Genomic DNA, 15,010 nt, shown 5'->3' on the forward strand with positions numbered 1-15,010 from the left:
GCCTGTAATCCCACCACTTTGGGAGGCTGAGGTGGGTAGATCACCTGAGGTCAAGATTTCGAGACCAGCCTGGCCAACATGGTGCAACCTCATCTCTACTAAAAATACAAAAATTAGCCATGTGTGGTGGCGGGTCCCTGTAATCCCAGCTACTCGGATGGCTGAGGCAGGAGAATTGCTTGAGCCCAGGAGGAAGAGGTTGCAGTGAGCCAAGATTGTGCCATTGCACTCCAGTCTGGGTGACACAACAAAAACTCCGTCTCAAAATAAAAAAAAAAGAAAAACCCCAACCTTACGGCCAGGCATGGTGGCAGATGCCTGTAATCCCAGCACTTTGGGAGGCCAAGGCAGGTGGATCTCTTAAGCCCAGGAGTTTGAGACTAGCCTGGGCAATATGGTAAAACCCTGTCTGTAAAAAAAAAAAAAAAAAAATCTATCTATCTATCTATCATCTATCTATCTACTATCATCTATCTATCTATTTATCTATCTATCTATTCTATCTAATCTATCTCTCTATTCTATCTAATCTATCTATCTATCTATCTATCTATCTATCTATCTATCTATCTCTTATTTGAAAATTAGCCAGGCATGGTGGTGTGCCCCTGTACTCCCAGCTACTCAGGAGGCTGAGGTGGGAGGATCAGCTGAGCTGGGGAAGTTGAGGCTGCAGGGAGTCATAGTCACACGACCACACTCCAGCCTGGGTGAGGGGAGTAAGACCCTGTTTTTTTTTTTTTTTTTTTTTTTCTTTTTTTTTTTACAAAAAAAAAACAATGTAGACCCTGTAGAATCTCTAAAATTCCTGCCATTGACTGTGTAAGGAGAGGTGGCTTTCTGTTTTGTCATACTTGGGCACTGTTGGAAGCTCCTGTCACTTTTCTGCACTATTTTAACGTTCTTTTTCCGAGCATTGCAAACACCCATTTTGAAAACTCCATTTTAACTACATAGACAAATCAACCTTAAAATTTGGTAGTATAACGCTGATTGCAGGGTTCATCAAAAACAAAAAAATCCATTTTATTATGAAAAATGTCAAGTGTACACAGAAGTAGAATAGCTTAAAGCTTGTAAGCTGGTATTAAAAAAAAAAAAGAAAGAAAAAGAAAAAAAGCCAGGCATGATGGCTCACACCTGCAATCCCAGCACTTTGGGAGACCAAGGCAGGTGGATCACCTGAGGTCCGGAGTTTGAGACCAGCCTGGCCAGCATGGGGAAACCCTGTCTCTACTAAAAGTACAAAAATTAGCCAGATGTGGTGGTGGGTGCCTGTAATCCCAGCTAATCTGGAGGCTGAGGCACAAGAATCGCTTGAACCCGGGAGGTGGAGGTTGCAGTGAGCCGAGATCGTGCCACTGCACTCCAGCCTGGGCGACTGAGTGAGACTCAGTCTCCAAAAAAGGAAATAATACAACATGAACCCTATGTACACATCACTCAGTTTCAACATCAGCATTTTTTGGCTGGGCGCAGTGGCTCATGCCTGTAATCCCAGCACTGTGGGAGGCCGAGGTGATAGGATTGCTTCAGCCCAGGAGTTCAAAAATCAGCCTAGGCAACATAATGAGATCCCTACTCTACAAAAAACAACAAAATGGGTGTGGGGTGCACGCCTGCAGTGGCTACATGGGAGGCTGAGGCAGAAGGATCACTTGAGCCTAGGAGTTTGAGGCTGCCGTGAGTTATGTTTGCACCACTCTACTCCAGCCTGGGCAACAGAGCTAGACTCTGTCTCAAATAAAGAAACCAAGGCTGGGCGCAGTGGCTCACGCCTGTAATCCCAGCACTTTGGGAGGCCGAGGTGGGCGGATCACGAGGTCAGGAGATCGAGACCATCCTGGCTAACACTGTGAAACCCCGTCTCTGCTAAAAATACAAAAAAATTAGCCGGGCGTGGTGGCAGGCGCCTGTAATCCCAGCTACTCGGGAGGCTGAGGCAGGAGAATGGTGTGAACCCAGGAGGCGGAGCTTGCAGTGAGCCTAGATTGTGCCACTGCACTCCAGCCTGGGTGACAGAGCGAGATTCTGTCTCAAAAACAAAAAAACCCAAAACATTTTGCCACAGTTGATTTATCTCATCCTTTTTCAGTATCCCTCCCTTGTCCCTCTTTCCCTTCATTTGTTTTTAATGCTAAACTCTGCTATCTATCCCTTCATTCTTTCCTTTTTTTGCCAAATAATTTTAAAGCAAATCTCAGACCCCTTACATTCTACCCACAAATACTTCAGCATGCATTTCTTCCTACATAATATAACACCGTCATCATGTCTAAGCAAACTAACAATAAGTTTTTACAATAATAGCCCATATCCAAGTTTTCTGGAGTATCTCAGAAATACCTGTCCCATTGGGCTGTTTGAATTGGCTCTGTTGTATTTGCTATTATGTTTCCAGAGTCCCTTTTCCACTAGGCCTCTGCCCTTTTCTTCTTTTATTTTTATTTGTATTTATTTATTTTTTGAGATGGAGCCTCACTCTGTCACCCAGGCTGGAGTGCAGTGGCATGATCTTGGCTCACTGCAACCTCCGCCTTCCCGGGTTCGAGTGATTTTTCTGCCTCAGCCTCCCAAGTAGCTGGGATTGCAGGTGCGTGCCACCATGCCAGGCTGATTTTATATATATATATATATATATATATATATATTTTTTTTTTTTTTTTTTTAGCAGAGGCGGGGTTTCACCATGTTGGCCAGGCTGTTCTCAAACTCCTGACCTCAAGTGATCTGCCTGCCTCAGCCTTCCAAAGTGCTGGGATTACAGGTTTGAGCTACCACGCCCAGTCATTTGCCCATTTTTTCTGAAATACCTTTCATGGGCTTTTAAAACAAAGCAGAACCAAAACCTGTTTCTTTTTGTTTTTTGTTTTGTTTTGTTTAATTCTAAAGTATACACTGGTTCTAAGAAATGTGGGACCTTCAGAAATAAGGGAGGGCGTGTGCACCTCCACACCCAGGGAAACCCTTGAAAGTTAACCGTGGTTGGTTTTGCAAAAATGCTTTTTAAAACTAACTCTCCCCTGCCATTGCTCTCTGCATAGGCGAGTGTCTCCCTCAAACGCCTGAGGATCTTTTCTCCCATGAGGAGCTGGAACCTGACAGCATCGAGCGACGGCCTGTCAAAGACAGTGTGTGTGTGTTCGGTCCTGGTTTCTGGAAGTGGCCGCCTTCCCATCTCCCACTGGGTCCTCCCTACTTGCATTTCTTTGCTTTGGCTGCCCTCAGGTTTGACTCTGCCCAGCCACTTGTCTGCAAGACCCCGGGGGACATGGGTTCTGCAGAGCCAGTAGAAGGGAAGGGAAGCCTGGCCTCCTGGGCTTCTGTCCTGTCTTAGACTTCCCAGGAGGGTGAACTTGCACTTGCATTTTTGTTTTCTTGCTGAGGGACAGCAGCTGCTTGAGGCTTCCCCCTGAGAGTCACTTTCCAAGGCTTTGACCTTGATTCTATTCTGGGCTAAATGAGGACTCTGGAGGCTGGCCAGCCTCCACCACCCACAAGCTGTGTAGACTTAGGTCCGAACCTCAGTTTTATCTAGATAAGGGAAACAAAAGTACCTTTCTTTGGCCGAGTGTTACTTGGATTTTTGTTTGTTTGTTTGTTTGTTTGTTTTGAGACAGGGTCTCATTCCATCACCCAGGCTGGAGTGCAGTGGCGCAGTCACAGCTGTAACTGCAGCCTTGATTTCGCGGGCTCAGGTGATCCTCTGACCTTAGCCTCCCAAGTAGCTGGAACTACAGGCACACACAGCACCATACTTGGATAATTTTTTGGTATGTTTTGTAGAGACAGGGTTTCGCCATGTTGTCCAGGCCAGTCTCGAACTCCTCAGCTCAAGCAATCCACCTGCCTCAGCCTCCGAAAGTGCTGGGCTTATAGGCATGAGCCACTTCTCCTGGCCTTTTTTTTTCCCCAATATTAAACTTTTTTATTTGGAGAGACAAGGTCTTGCTTTGTCCCTCAAGTTGATCTTGAACTCCTGGGCTCAAGGATCCCTCTGCCTCAGCCTCCCAAAGTGCTGAGATGACAGATGTGAGCCACTACCCCGGCCATGCATTTTTATTGGCAGATTTGTTTGTTTTGTAGCTTGTTAATTTATCGTTTCCCAGCCCATCCCCCTGAGCCAGGGATGTTGTTTGTAACCATCTCTCTAGGCATTTAATAATAAATATTAGGCCGGGCACAGTGGCTCACGCCTGTAATCCCAGCACTTTGGGGAGCTGAGGCAGGTGGATCACTTGAGGTCAGGAGTTCGAGACCAGCCTGGCCAACATGGTGAAACCCCGTCTCTACTGAAAATACAAAAATTAGCTGGACATGGTGTTGGGCACCTGTAATCCCAACTACTCGGGAGGCCGAGGCAGGAGAATCACTTGAATCCAGGAGGTGGAGGTTGCAGTGAGCCGAGATCATGCCACTGCACTCCAGCCAGGGCAACAGAGAGAGACTCCATCTCAAAAAAAAAAAAATAATAATAAATATTAATGGCAGTAAGTGCAGTGACATGGTCACTTATAAAGCCCCTGTCATGCACATTCTGTTCCAAGGATGTCAATGTCCCCAACTTGTCCATTACTCACCGTGGCACCCCTGGAGGAAGAGAGGTGGGAAACCCCCATTTCCAGATGAAGAAAGTGTCTCTGAAACTTGCCTGAGATTGCACAGCTGATCAAAAGAAAAACCAGCATTCACACCCGCAGCCCGTCGGTAGATCCATGCTCTTCTCCTGGCCATAGAGTATTGCCTCACTGAGATTTACTGAGCACCTACTATGTGCCAAGCACTGTGGGAATGCTCTGTGTTGCACTGCCTCATAGACACCCCACCCATGCCCTCTGAAGTTGATTGCATGATTGTCAGCCGGTATTTTACAGATGATAAGTGAGGCACAGGCTGGGTGCAGTGGCTCGTACCTATAATCCTAGTACTTTCGGGAGGCCAAGGCTGGAGGATTGCTTGAGGCCAGGAGTTTGAGACCACCTTGGGTAATGTAGTGAGACCTCGTCTCTTACAAAAATTAAAAAATTCACCAGGCCTGGTGGGCACCTGTAGTCCTAGTCACTTGAGAGGCTGAGGCAGGAGTTACTGGCTAAGCCCAGGAGTTCAAGGCTATAGTGAGCTTATGATCGTGCCACTGTACTCCAGCCTGGCATCAGAGTGAGACCCTGGTCTCAAAAAAAAAAAAAAAAGCACAGAGAAGTTAAGTAACTTGCCTGTGGCTACCCAGCTACGAAGTGGTAGCTCCAGGATTCAAACCCATACAGTCTGGCTCCAGAGTCCAATGAGTGTGGTCAGAAGACTGATGTGTGTAAATGTCGGTTATACGGCATAAAGCTGTGTCTGGCACCTCGCAGGCGCTCAGGTATCTTTAGTGCACCTAAAATGTTTGACACAGCACCTGGTGTATAGAAGATGCTAAACAGATCATGGGAGTTGTCACGTCTCTGGTCTGAGCTAGATGGTCTCAGCATCTTCAGCTCAGCCCCTGGTGTGGGGTTCTTATCCTGGGTGCTACTGATATCTGGAGACACATTGTCTTTGTGCTTGGGGACTGTGGATGTTGAGCAGCAAAATCTGGACTCTACCCATTAGATACAGTAGTACCCACCCCAATTTTGACTACCAAAAGTGGCTCCAGACATCGCCAGATGTGCCTTGAGGGGCACAGTTGCCTCCAGTTGAGAACCGTGGCCCAAGTGATGCTGCCTCCCAACACCCCTGGGCTGTGGTCATCTGGTTTCTGCTGTCCCAGTGTCCCACATCCCCTCACATCCATAAGGGAATGATTCCATCTACTCTGGGGTCAAATTTCTCTGCTAAACACAGGCTGAAATTTGAGGTGGGGGGGGGTGGTTCTTGCCTACTGAAGTTGTTCACAGCTCAAGCAAGCATCAGGAAACCCCGTAGGCCCCTGGTGCTGCCCGCACCGCAGCCCTCCTTCCTGCCCTAATAGTGGCCTCCTAGGTGGTTGACTTTCTGGAATGTTTAGCACGCTCTAGCCAGTGGGGTCCCCTTGGCTGCTCCCCGCTCCCAAGCTAACCGTCTCTGCAACCTCTCTCTCTCCAGTGGCTTTTCTTAAATCTCTTAAATAGCAACTCCCAGTTTCCTCATTCCACATCCACTCTTTTAGAAGAGCTGAGGGAGAAAGTTAATCTAGGTTAACCAGCACCTTCTCTCTCTGTAGGTTTTTGTTTTTTTGATGTATGGAGGAAGTTATTCTTCATCTGACAACTTAAACAAAAAATGCTACTGTATATCTCCAGATGGTCTAAGGTGGCTCGTAATTCAGAGAGTTGCTTTTCTGTTTATCTTTTTTCTTTTCTTTTCTTTTTTTTTTTTTTGAGACAGAGTCTCACTCTGTTTCTCAAGCTGGAGTGCAGTGGCACGATCTTGGCTCTCTGCAGCCTCTGCCTTGGGTTTCAAGCGATCTCCTGTCTCAGACTCCTGAGTAGCTGGGACTACAGGCATGCACCACCACACCCGGCTAATTTTTGTATTTTTAGTAAGAGGGGTTTCACCATGTTGGCCAGGCTGGTCTCGAACTCCTGACACAGGTGATCTGCCCGCCTCGGTCCCCAAGTGTTGGGATTACAGGCATGAGCCCCTGCGACTGGCCTGCTTTTTGTTTTAGTGAGAGATGTGAAGTAAAAGGAAAATAACAGGAAGAAGAGTAAAGAAGACAGAGGTGCTAGGAGCCTTAGAAGTGTGGAGCTGCCGGGCGCGGTGTCTCATGCCTGTAATCCCGGCAACTTTGGAAGGCCTGAGGCAAGCAGATCACTTGAGGCCAAGAGTTCGAACCAGCCTGAGCAACATGTCAAGACCCCATCTCTGCAAAAAATACAAAAAAATTAGCTGGTGTGGTGGTGCACATCCTGTAGTCCCAATTGCTCAGGAGGCTGAAGTGGGAGAATCGCCTGCACCTGGGATGGAGGTTGCAGTGAGCCGAGATCGCACCACTGCACTCCAGCCTGGGTGCAGAAGCCAGATCCTGTCTCAGAAGAAGACAGAAACACAAGCCAGTTAACGTGGGCTTTGTCTCCAACACTCTCCCCTCCCCCTTGCCCTCATACCACACTTCCTGTTCCGTATCCTCTTTTTTTTTTGAGTTTATCATGATGGGTGTTTTAGAAAGATCCACCTGCTGTGATGTGATGTGTGTAGGGTGGTGTGGCTGGGTGGGGAAGACAGATAGAGGACATGGGGAGAAGGGTGAACGACCTCCCTTTGAACCTCAAGGAGGGCCCAGCGGTCTGATGCAGGCCACCCCAGTGGAGAGAGGTTTGCATGTGGACGCCATCTGTTTCCCACTGACCTTGGCCACTGCTCGGCCTCCCAGCTGGACCTGCCCCAAACCTACCTGATAAGGGCCAGGGCGTCGAGAGCACTGAGTAATTCTCGTGGGGCCCCCGCCTGTGCAGTCATCTCCCAGATGATCATCCAGATGGTGCAACCCCATCTTACAAGGACAAAGTTTCTTGTAGTTTCCTTCTGCTTCTGGGTCTGGGGCTGCCTCCAAAACTGCAGGTTTGAGTTTCCTCTTTCAGAACCTGTGGCTGATGTCACCAGATAATAATGCCTAGTGCCATTTGTGTTAAGCGTCTGGGGTTGAACCACTCAAGCAGAGAAAGAGAGCGTTCTGTTCATGTGGAGTCCCACAGCTCAGCCTGTGCCTGACATGTTGTCTCTGCTTTGTAGGCGGGGGCACGAACAGCATCACCGTGAGGAATGCCACATTCACCTGGGCCAGGGGCGACCCTCCCACGCTGAATGGGTAAGCCGGGACGTGGACACACGTGATGGCGTGGAGAGAGCCACAGGGCTTTTGTCAGACGTGGATTCGAATTCCCCAAGCACTATTCTACTAGTGTTCGTTTCTCCTGTGGCCCTGGAATCTGGGGCAGGGGTCTTTGTTTCCTTCCCCTTCCCCAGCTTTTAGCTCAGCACCTGACGTGTGGCAGGCCCTTTGCAATGCATGTTAAAGGACCGTGTGCACAGGTTCAGCTGCTCCTGAATGCTGTTATCGCAGGTGCATGTCCCACCTTCAGACCTGAGTTCTGCCCACCAGTTGTTCGTCGGCTCATTCCTCTGCCAAGCTAGGCAGTCTCACACATGTGCACTGACGTGGCCGAGTGTCCCCTTTGCCCACAGACGCGGATCTTGGTCATGCACAGCATGAGCTACTTGCCACAGGTGGATGTCATCATTGTCATGAGTGGCGGCAAGATCTCTGAGATGGGCTCCTACCAGGAGCTGCTGGCCCAAGACGGGCCTTCGCTGAGTTCCTGCGTACCTATGCCAGCACAGAGCAGGAGCAGGACCCAGAGGAGAACGGTAGGGGCAGCCCCAGGGTTCCTCCCGCTCGGGGTGTCTGGCGCCTTGAAGGGCCACATTGGCCTCTTTGAGGTTGCCACCAGCCACTCGGGAAGGCGGCTCATCAGGGCATGAGGGTGGGAGCTGGATGGAGCCCCCTAAAAGAAACAACGTGGAAAACCACCTTAGTCCCTGCAGCGCTGAATTGAGAGAGTCTCGGTGCTTTATGGCCAGGGGACGGGAGCACCAGGCTTCAGCTCAGCTGACCTCAGGGCAGGGTCTAGTGCCTTCCTGGAACACAACCTTGGACCTGATGAGTTTCAGGGTCCTTATGGCAAAAATGGGAATGATGGTAATTAAAGTCCTGGCTCTCGGGGCTGAGAGAAACTGAGGACATACGTGATGCAAGAGATATGAGGGTTGTGAGGTGAAGCACGGAGTTAAGCTGGCAGGCTCGGGTTGGTGACGTCTGGGTTCAATCCCCGGCCGCTCATCTCCCCAGCTGTGTGACCTCAGGCCTGCCCTTCAGACCCATCTGAGCTTCACTTCCTTCCCTCATAAAGCAGTTCAGCAGGGCCAGACGTGGTGGTTCCCAACACTTGTAATCCCAACACAGAGAGGCCGAGGTGGGAGGATCGCTCCAGCTCAGGAGTTTGAGACCAGCCCCGGTAGGATGGCGAAATCTCATCTCTACAAAAAATACAAAAAATTTGCCAGGCGCAGTGGCTCACGCCTGTAATCCCAGCACTTTGGGAGGCCGAGATGGGTGGATCACTTGAGGCCAGGAGGAGTTCAAAACCAGCCTGGCCAACATACTGAAACCCCAACTCTACAAAAAAAAAAAAAAAATTCAGATACTATTAAGTGCTTTGAAGGGGAAAAAAAAGACAATGCCGTGGGCTGAGGAGTGATGGGTGTCATTGTGGCAACTCAGGCAGGGGATAGGGAAACCCTCTCTGGGGAGGTTACATTGGCATGGGAAGGAGCCAGCAGGGAGAAGATGTGGGAACATGTTGTGGGCAGAGGGAACAGCAAGTGCAAAGGCCTCAGGACCAGCATGAGCTCAATTTGTTTACAAAACAAAAAGGCTGGTGTGGCTAGACACATGGTGTGCCAGGACATGGGGGGCAGGAGAAGATGTCAGCACAGTGATTGTCCTGCAGGGCCTTCCAGGTGGGTTTTGGTCTAACTGTCGATCTCCTGATCTCGTGATCCACCCGCCTTGGCCTCCCAAAGTTCTGGGATTACAGGCATGAGCCACTGCGCCCGGCCAAGTATGCTTTGTTTTAAGCCATAAAGACGCATATGTACTTTTGTCACATTCTACTAGCCAGAATTTTCAAGAAGGGTTAAAAAGAAAAAGACTGGCTAGAAAGATAATTATTTTGAACAAATCTCATATTCATCTTTCATTTATAAAACTGTTACTTATTCCTTCCAAAAAAAAAGAAATTGGCCCTAATGGAGTAAAAATTCACCTTTTTATTCTAATTTAAAATATATCATTGCTAAGATTTATGATTTTCAGTTAAAATGTCCTAAATATATAAACAGTGTTAGAAGGCCTGAAAGAACTTAAAATGCATCATATTTCTAGATTTCATGTATTAGATTCATAAGAATTATTTAAATATTCAGGGAGATTTTTAATAAATCAAATGATGGAATACTTAAAAGAAAAATAAAAACTATTACATTTATAAATACAATTTTAAAAGGCATAAGGGAATTTAATTCTTAAGAAATTATTAAGAAATAAAGTTGTCCTTAAAATGATTGCTAAAAATGTAAAAGATAAAAGATTTAAAATATATGTGTATATACATATACATATATATGATTTTAAAATTTGTAGGCTGAAATTAAATGCTGAGGTAAAAACTGTGTGTTTGAATTTGTGAGTTTCATGAGCAGCATACTAACTCTATAAGGCAGAGTAACCTCTGGTTAGCCTTTCCTGTACCAAAAACTTTCTTCAAGGACAACAAAAGGTGCCATGAAGGAGGCTTCCTTTTGGGAGCCGGTCAGAGGGAGTCAGAATGACCCCAAAGCACAGAGCACTGTGGGCAAACTAGAATAAAATAATAAAAAGAATAAGCATGAGAAACACGGGGAAAGTCCAGTCAAGATAAGGCCTACTTATCCCTAGGAGCCACAATTTTTATATATTGCTCTAAATTTGCATTATCTGGTCAATAATTTTCTAATCCATCATGTATCCTATTATTTAATAAATCTACTCTTCAATTCTTTGTAAGGTTTGATGGCCTCCCTGGGGCAGGGGAGGGTTTGCTGTGGAGCTGTGTAGCCTTAGCAGCTGGGCCGTCACTGGCCGGGTCCCTTCCCTGGCCCTGCAAGGGGAACTGGCACAATTATGTTCACATAATTGTGTGTTGTATAAATTTCACAGACTGTGAGTATATAAATAATAATTTTAAAATTTGAATTACTGAGACCCAGAGGCAACTGAGCTAGTTTGGGGCAAAGTAGAACACTGTAGTTAAGACCCTGGACTCTGGGCTGGACACCATCACTCACACCTGTCATCCCAGCACTTTGGGGGGCAGAAGCAGGAGGATCGCTTGTGCCCGGAGTTCAAGGTCAGACTTGGCAACATAGTAAAACCGTATCTCTACAAAAAAATGCAAAGAAATTATCTGGGCATGGTCGCACATGCCTGTAGGCCCAGCTACTCTGGAGGCTGAGATGGGAGGATAACCTGAGCAAAGGGAGGTTAAGGCTGTGCTGAGCCATGATCACCACTGCACTCCAGCCTGGGCAAGAGTGAGACCCTCCCCCACCTCACCAAAAAAAAAAAAAAAGATTTGCACTTTTGGAGCCCAAAAGTGCAAATCCCAACTCTGCCATTTTCTAACCATTGTGATTCTGGGCAAGTTATGTGATTCTGGGCAAGTTATATTATGGTATGAGACCACCACTTCTCCTGTTGTCCTTCCCAGTTTCTCCCCAACCTCCCCTTTTCCCTAGTTTATAAGACAGGAGAAAAGGGAGAAAGCAAAAGTTGGAAAGAAACAGAAGTAAGATAAATAGCTAGACGACCTTGGCACCACCACCTGGCCCTGGTGGTTGAAATAATAATAATATTAACCCCTGACCAAAACTACTGGTGTTATCTGTAAATTCCAGACATTGTATGAGAAAGCACTGTAAAACTTTTGTTCTGTTTGCTGATGTATGTAGCCCCCAGTCACGTTCCTCACGCTTACTTGATCTGTTATGACTTTTTCATGTAGACCCCTTAGAGTTGTAAGCCCTTAAAAGGGCTAGGAATTTCTTTTTCGGGGAGCTCAGCTCTTAAGACACGAGTGTGCCGACGCTCCCGGCCGAATAAAAAAACCCTCTTCCTTCTTTAATCCGGTGTCCGAGGAGTTTTGTCTGTGACTCGTCCTGCTGCGCGATGTCTGAACCCTTCTCTTACTCGCTCTTCCTGCAGGGTTGGATAGTGTTGCTCACTCCCATCTTACCGTGCTCCCCATTTTGCTTTTTGAGTTTATTCTTTCTTAATCCTCCTCCTGCCTAATGGCATTTTCTGTCTTTGACTGAATACATTTTGTGTGGTCATCCTTTTGGATATTGATGTGCCTAAAATCTTTCTTGTGTCCTTTCTCATTCATTCTCTTTGTCCCATTTGGCTGACATTCAGGAAAGCTTCACTGGATACAGTGTGGTGATGTGCTGCCCAAGGACCGACTCAGAACTCTGTAGGAACTTGGGTCTGTGAACCTCCAAAATAAATCTCAGGCTGGCTATTCCCAGAGGACACTGCAGCCTGGGAAATATGCCATTAGGATTTGTTAGTACCAAAGGAAATAATCTTTGTTAAGAATGAGATCACTGGCCGGGCATGGTGGCTCACGCTTGTAATCCCAGCACTTTGGGAGGCCGAGGCGGCGGATCACGAGGTCAGGAGATCGAGACCACGGTGAAACTCTGTCTCTACTAAAAATACAAAAAATAGCCGGGCGTGGTGGCGGGCGCCTGTAGTCCCAGCTACTCGGAGAGGCTGAGGCAGGAGAATGGCGTGAACCCCGGGGGCGGAGCTTGCAGTGAGCCGAGATCGCGCCACTGCACTCCAGCCTGGGTGACAGAGCGAGACTCCGTCCAAAAAAAAAGAGAATAAGATCACTGAGGCAGATGACGGTTTCAGTATGATGCCATCTGGTAAGAAGTTACATGATGAGCTTTTCAGTATCTAGAGGTATGAGAAATAAAAGCATACCTCATTTTGAGAGATCCTGACTCTGAGAAGCACCTGGTTAGGACAATTAGCCTAATATCTGCAACAGGTTAGTGGCGTCAGGCTAAGAGGGCAGAGGGGCCAGTTTAGATGAGTGACTCAAGCGTCATGACAATCAGATTTCATGTGTTACCCTTTATTTGGATCCTGGGCTCACAAGCCAACTATAAAACAATAATGTTCATAGAGTTGGGAAATTCAATTATGAGCAAGGTAATAAATGATACAAGGAATTCATGTTAATATTGTTATGGATGATAATCAGGGTCATGCTATGACTTTTGTGGCTTCTAGGTGTCTATGTGAGCTTCTTCTTCCATAAACACAATATCTTATGACCTCATTTTCGTTATTTAATATAATCCAATATGAACTTAATATTATAGATTAATATTATTATCTTATTGTTGCCTTTAAAAGAAATAAAAATTAAAACACTTTCCTGGGCCTCTGAAAGTACTGTGGGTCTTAGACACTGGGCCTACTGTGTTCAATGGACAAGTCAGCCTTGGTGATAATGCCACAAAGAATTGGAAGAAATTCTTCACAATTATTTTATGCTGTAGAGTAAATTAATAAGAATTTAACTCACAAAACAAAGAGCTCAAAGAGGATAAGATAAAATGGAAAAAAACTGAAAAGGAATTTGTAATTTTCCGGACAAAAGTTGAGAAGCCACATAGTTAAATACATATCATGAAATAATACATAAATTAGAAATAGCAAGGAAGAGAATAGTCATCCCTAAAAACATTTTGCTGACAGAATAAAGTCTGGTAGCAATCACAATGATTCATAAAACAAAGACTAAGATTAAAGAAATTAGTCTAAATATCCCCAGTTCTATTTACTGATCCACAACAAAATGGATTACCTGCAACATTCTAGCCATTCTCCTCTGGTTGAGCTCTGGGTGGCCTATGTCTCACTAAAAGTGTGGTGCCCAGAGTGGAACAGTCTCCTAGTTATTGTCAGACAGACAGTAGGGCAGAACTCTCACATTACCTGTTCCTATTGGTGTAAACCAAGGGTAATAATTGGTTTATCTAAATTAATGCAAGAAAAGAGATCCTGCTGGGAATCTCAAAGAAGGAGGCACTGTTATTCTTGGGAATTTGGCTAGCACCATGGTACCAGCTTCACAAAAGAGTTTTAGAAGTAAGACACCTCTGGTTCCAGGCATGAGAGAATAAAAGTACCCTTTTACTGTGTAAGAGTAAGAGTACCCTCTTACTGTGATCTATTATAAAAACTAAACAAAATATATAAAGTAACTGTTTTTTAGATATTGGATAACAGACAATGCAGGCTTGTGATCCCCTGGACATGGGTTATCTTAAATCTTTGACCAAATACTAAAGCCTAGCAGAGAACAGCCATGGGGAGGGTGGGGTATGGAGCTGAACAGATTCCAGAGATCACATGTACTGAAACAATTTGGAGTTCTGACCATGTAGAGTGAAGAGATGTTGCTGAACACCCTCAGCATTGAATTTAGATCCCAATAAAGGCCATGACTTAAGAACAGGATTTCTCTAGCCATAGAATAAGGGAAACTCCAGACTGACCTTAATAAAGTCTAAAACAAACACTCAGTAAGATCAAGCTTATCCATCAATAAATCAGTAAAATCCACGACTCCTTAAAAGAAAGCAATAAAGTCCAGACTCTCAGAAACATAGCCTCCACAGTGGCCAGGACACAATATAAAATTATTAGATACTTGAAGAAGCAGGCAAATCTAGCCCATAACCAAGATTAAATAGAGTCAGTAGAAACAGACCCAGACATGATATTGGAATTAGCAAACAAGGATTTTAAAATAGCATTATAAGTGTGCATGTTCAGAAATTTAAAGGAAAGAGTGACTATAAGTGAACGACACATGGGGAAAAATCAAGAAAAATAGTAATTATAAAAATTAAAATTAAAAATTAAATGAAAATTCTACAGCTAAAAAACACAACATTCAAAAGAAAAATTTATTGCCTTGGTGTCAAAACAGACTAGAAAAATGCACCAACCTCAAAGAGTGAAATCAAAATGATGGCCACAAAACACCTTTGCCTTCTCTACTACTCCTCATGGAGGTCTTTGCTCAAGATAAAATGGTTTACTCATTCACTCTCCCCTAGATACACTCTTTTTTTTTTTTCAGTTTCCAGGTGTTTGCTCACACTTTTCCCTCATCTGGCTTTAAGATTTAATATGAGAAAAGTGATGTGGGACAGTCAATGTCAGGAGGGACAGTCAATGTCAGGAGGCACAGTCTTCACCATTCACTGGTAATGGAATGAGAGTCTAGACATGTACTATCCTGGGGCTGAATTATCTACAGGTCAGACAATATTTGTTTTATACTATCTCCTCTAATGTCTTTCATTATAGAATGTAAAACTCTCATCTCAGCATATTATTTTTCTAAATGTTGGAAAAATACCC

The 15,010-nt window shown here is 45.6% G+C and overlaps 1 long non-coding RNA gene across 1 annotated transcript; it reads left to right on the top strand.

The window, feature by feature from the left end:
* Window positions 1-2,898: 2,898 nt before the first annotated feature.
* Window positions 2,899-8,261, top strand: LOC115834285. Its single transcript, XR_004029247.1, has 3 exons — window positions 2,899-3,131; window positions 7,696-7,771; window positions 8,149-8,261. It is a non-coding gene; the product is annotated as an uncharacterized LOC115834285 (long non-coding RNA).
* The last annotated feature ends 6,749 nt before the right edge of the window (window positions 8,262-15,010 follow it).

The sequence above is a fragment of the Nomascus leucogenys genome, unplaced genomic scaffold (assembly GCF_006542625.1).
Source record: "Nomascus leucogenys isolate Asia unplaced genomic scaffold, Asia_NLE_v1 001395F_38761_qpd_obj, whole genome shotgun sequence".
Taxonomy (NCBI): Eukaryota; Metazoa; Chordata; class Mammalia; order Primates; family Hylobatidae; genus Nomascus; species Nomascus leucogenys.